The sequence below is a fragment of the Microtus ochrogaster genome, unplaced genomic scaffold, assembly GCF_000317375.1.
Source record: "Microtus ochrogaster isolate Prairie Vole_2 unplaced genomic scaffold, MicOch1.0 UNK17, whole genome shotgun sequence".
Classification (NCBI taxonomy): domain Eukaryota; kingdom Metazoa; phylum Chordata; class Mammalia; order Rodentia; family Cricetidae; genus Microtus; species Microtus ochrogaster.
The window spans coordinates 1,845,222-1,849,845 of record NW_004949115.1 but is presented as its reverse complement, the minus strand read 5'-3'; the positions used below and the strand labels follow the sequence as shown (position 1 = coordinate 1,849,845).

Sequence of the window (4,624 nt, the reverse complement as noted above, 5' to 3'; positions counted from 1 at the left end):
TTTTTTTTTTTTTTTGGTTTTTCGAGACAGGGTTTCTCTGTGGTTTTGGAGCCTGTCCTGGCTGTTGTAGGTTTTTAATAGCACAACCTCTCCCCTTAAGCCTTAGCTCGGTACCCGCCAGCCAAGTTTATTTAAAAGTGACTCCTTGGAGGGCTTTCTATCTAGCTAGGACACCCTCCCAGACTCACTGCTCCCACTAGTGGCCAGAGGACTTACCGGTCCAACACACCTACCACAAGATCAGCCTGCTAACCAAAGAGGACAGCCAGCGGACAGCGACAGAACACAGCAAATTCCAGTCCTCCTCCTCAGGCAAACCGCATCAGAATAAAGGACTCGCTCCAGAGTAAAGGACTCGCGAGGAACAAGTCTTGTTCTCGTTCCGACATCTCGCGAGGTTTGCTTTTGGACTGTTCCAATTTCCAGGACGGGCAGGGGGAGGTGAGGGAGCGCCCCCCCCACACCCTGTTTGTGCCAAAGACAATTGGGAACCAGCTGTTGTTAGTATTGAGGTCCCTTATAGACAGAAAAAGTAGTTAAACAGACAAAAAAACTATAAATAAATACATAAATAAATAAAAATCTAAACAAGTTTGAAAAGTTGTACCCCCAAGTGTAATAGTTTGTCCCGTGCCTGAAAAAGCCCGCTCTTTTGTATGGAATGTTCCAGAATTGGAACCGCCATCGGAAGCGACAACCACACGGGTTTTTCTGACGCAACTAAAGGGGTATAGTATGGGGGTAGCTCCATCCTCCATAGCCCCCTATAATAATTTGCAGTCATTTCTTTTCTCCCAAACCAAGCACCTCCAAGCCCCACCTGCTGCCGCTGCCGCTGCCGCTGCCGCCTCAAGTGCCACTTTATGTGGTGGTTCATAATCAGGACCCTTTCATTTCTTCCATTCACTGCTGCAGCTCTCCGAGATTATGCAGAATTCACTCCTATCCTGTCATCAGAAATGTGTGATATATCTGTTAAAATGCTCAGGGAAGGGGCTGGAGGAAGTCCATTAAGGACACGGACTGCTCTTGCAGGTCGCGACCTCAATTCCCAGCACCCACATGGTGGCTCACAACCTCAACTACGGGTGCTCTTTTTTGGTGTGCAGACGTACACAAAATACCCATAAGCATAAATGAATCTTAAACATTGGAAAAGAACGCTCAATGACTTTCTGATGTTTGTATGTCAAAAACCAAATCAGAGTGAGTACTGCTTTGCATTTTTTTTTCCGTTTTTGATTTTTCGGCACAGGGTTTCTCTGTGTATCTGGAGCCTGTCCTGGAACTCACTTTGTAGACTAGGCTGGTTTCAAACTCATGGAGATTCACCTGCCTCTCCCCAAGTGCTGGGATTAAAGTCCTGTTTTGCTGTTTATTATATGACCTTCTTAACTGAATATTAGTTTCTCTCTGTGTGCCTATGGTGAGGACCAAATGACAAAACTGCGTGTACAGTTGGAGGGTGTTTTCTATGATTTTTTTTTTGAGACAGAAATTCACTATGTATATGTAGACCATACTGGCTTTGAACTTATAGAAATACGTCTGTGTCTGACTCCTAAGTGCTGGGATTAAAGGTGTATGCCCACCAATTGCCACTCTGGTTCTTTTTTACTGAAATGCATAAAGTAAGAATATACATAAATTCTTTTGCATTTATAAGAGAGAACTGAGGCGGCCTTTTAACATTTGTTATTTCAGGGAGGTAGGCTCAAAGGGGCAGTCAAGGGAAAGTCAATTTCCTTTTAACTTTTAAAAATTCTTTCTCTGGTTTCATTTGTTTTAAAAATAATAGGTTTGCATGCATTAAGAACCTCTAACAACCAGGCAGTGTGGCCCAGGCCTTTAATCTCAGTACTTGGAAGGCAGAGGCAGGTGGATCTCTGAGTTCATGGCCAGCCTAGGCTACAAGAGTTCCAGGACATCTTGGTCTATGTAGAGAGACTCTTGTCTTAAAAACAATTATAAAAAAAGCAAAAATCTGAAATATTATATGACATTCTAGTAGTAATTTTCTTTGGCATATTTTCAGTAGTAATTTTCAATAGGAATATTGAGTTGTTTATGTGTTTTTGTTTCTATGACAAGGACTCACTATGTAGCCCTGGCTGGCCTAAATTTTTTTTTGCTGACCAGGCTGACCTCAGATTCACAGAGATTAACCTGCCTCTGCCGTGCTAGGAGTAAGTGTGTGCATTACCAAGCATGGCTAGAACATTTTCTAAAACAATTTTTTTATTGTTAGAAAATGTTTAGAGGCTGGAAGCACGAGTCAGTTGGTAACAGCAACTGCCACATAGATGGAGGACCAGAGTTTTGAATCCTCAAAATCTACACAAAGCCAGGTATGTCTAATCCCAGTCTTCTGGAGGGTGGAAGAAAGGCAGCAACAGGTGGCTCAGGAGCCAGCTAGCCTGGCTTTGTCAACAGCAAAACGAGATGCAGCCAGCAGGTGGTGGCGCATCTTTAATCCCAGCAATCCCAGGAGGTAGAGGCAGGTGGATTTCTGTGAATTCAAGGCCAGCCTGATCTACAAAGTAAGTTCTAAGGACAGCCAGAAACCCTGTCTCAGAAAAAAAAATGTAGTCTTGAGGAGGAATCCCTGAGGTTACACTCTAACCTACAGACAGACATACACAGCCATGACAAGCACATGCCCATAGCCTCACACACACACACACACACACACACACACACACACACACACACACAAATTTTTTTAAAGTTTATGTGCTATAGTTCCCCAAATAAAGATAATTTTCCTGATACCATCAGATAATTGTAAATAATCTTTTAAAAATTATCATGTGTTCATTATGTAACGTGGTAGGTTTATACACACACACACACAAACAGTGGGGAGGAGATTGATCTCACATAAGAAAAATTTTAACATTTGTCTTTCTGACTGTGGCTCATTTTCTTAACATCATGACCTCCAGTTTTATCCATTTTCTTACAAATGACAAGATTTTTTTCTTTTTAAACTTTTTTGTTTATGGTATATGTGAATATACTTGCCTGTGCAGTTGCATTTAGAGTCCAGAGGCTAACATTATGATACCTTTTGCAATCACATTTCTACCTTATTGTTATTACATTTACTTATTTATTCATACACATGTGTTACAGTACTTATGTGGAAGTCAGAAGACAAGTTGTGGGAATGGATCTCTTCAGCAGTGTGGGTCCTGGGTACCTTTTATTAGTGAGGCATTCTCATCTTGCTTCCTCTGTGTCTGGGTGATAACAGCAAGCTGAGCCTTTTCTCAGAATTCTATTCTGGTCACCCTGCCTATACTTCCTGCCTGGCTACTGACCAATAAGTGTTTTATTATACCAATACAAGTGACAAATCTTTACGGGGTACAAAAGCATTGTCCCACAGTACTCTTTGTTGTTGTTTTTTATTTTGATTTTTATAGACAGGGTTTTTCTGTGTAACAGTCCTGGCTGTCCTGGAACTCACTCTGCGGTCCAGCCTGGCCTTCAATTCACAGAGATCACCTGCCTCTTTCTTCCACGTGCTGGGATTAAAGGATTTGCTTTCTTCTACATGCCAATATCCAGTTAGACCAGAATCATTTATTGTATATGCTTTCTTTTTTTCATTGTATAATTTTGGCTTTTGGGTATCCATAGTTGGATAGATTTATGTCCCTCTATAAGAACAGCAAGACTCATTAACTATTGATCCATCTCTCTGGTCACATCTTCAAACCATCTTAAAAAATATAAAATATAAAATAACATTATCAACTTTATTCTACAATGTCAATATTATCTTGATATTAAAAGCTGGTAACAACAACAAAAGACCATTTTCTCTCATGGAAATAGATGCAAAATTCCTCAGTAAAATACTTTTTACCCGTAATGAGCAATACATTAAAAAAAAATTAACCACCACTGCCCAGTGTTCAAAATATCTGTAGAGGTAGGTAAGTCTCTGTGCCACCTGTCTCTGTCTCTTCGTCTCTTTTTCTCAGACTCTCTTTTCTGCCACACCTGTCCCCAGAGACTGGCCTTCCCCCTCCACTCCCCTCTTTCCATTCTCTTTCTCTCAATAAAAGCCCTCCACATGAGCACTGTTTGCATGGGGTGTCTGTCTCTCACTCGCCATGGACCGCTAAGGTCCAATCTCAGACCTTATCGTAACATTGCCTCTCTTTTTATTTCAATGCACATTTCACATAGTCAAAATATCTCTTAAAGATTCTCTGTATTTTCTTGATATCTTTTTAAAATGCCCACTTTCATACTCAATTTTATTGAGTCTTTTATCTTTTTTTAGTTTTTAAGCATGCCAATTTTGTCTATTTTTAAAGGAACCAATTATAATCTTCATTATTTTCCAAACTGATGTGTACTATTTATTTTTCTTTATTTTGATTTGGTTTAATTTTGCTTTTCTAAGAACTTGAGGTACATCATTATATTGTTTGTGCCTGATTTTTTCTAGTTTTCCTTTATTAAAAATAGACCTTTTTCATACAATTTATTGATTACAGTTTTTCCTCCCAGAACTCCTCAACTCCTTCCTGTTCTTCTTAAAAAATAATAAAGGGGGGGTGTAGGGGGTGTTCTTCTTGAACACGGGGCACGGGACAGACACGCACGG

General features: G+C 40.4%; 1 protein-coding gene across 1 annotated transcript in view; it reads left to right on the top strand.

The window, feature by feature from the left end:
• Positions 1–4,624, top strand: part of Vsig1 (V-set and immunoglobulin domain containing 1) — a 160,010-nt gene that overhangs the window by 52,384 nt on the left and 103,002 nt on the right. The window lies entirely within an intron of this gene.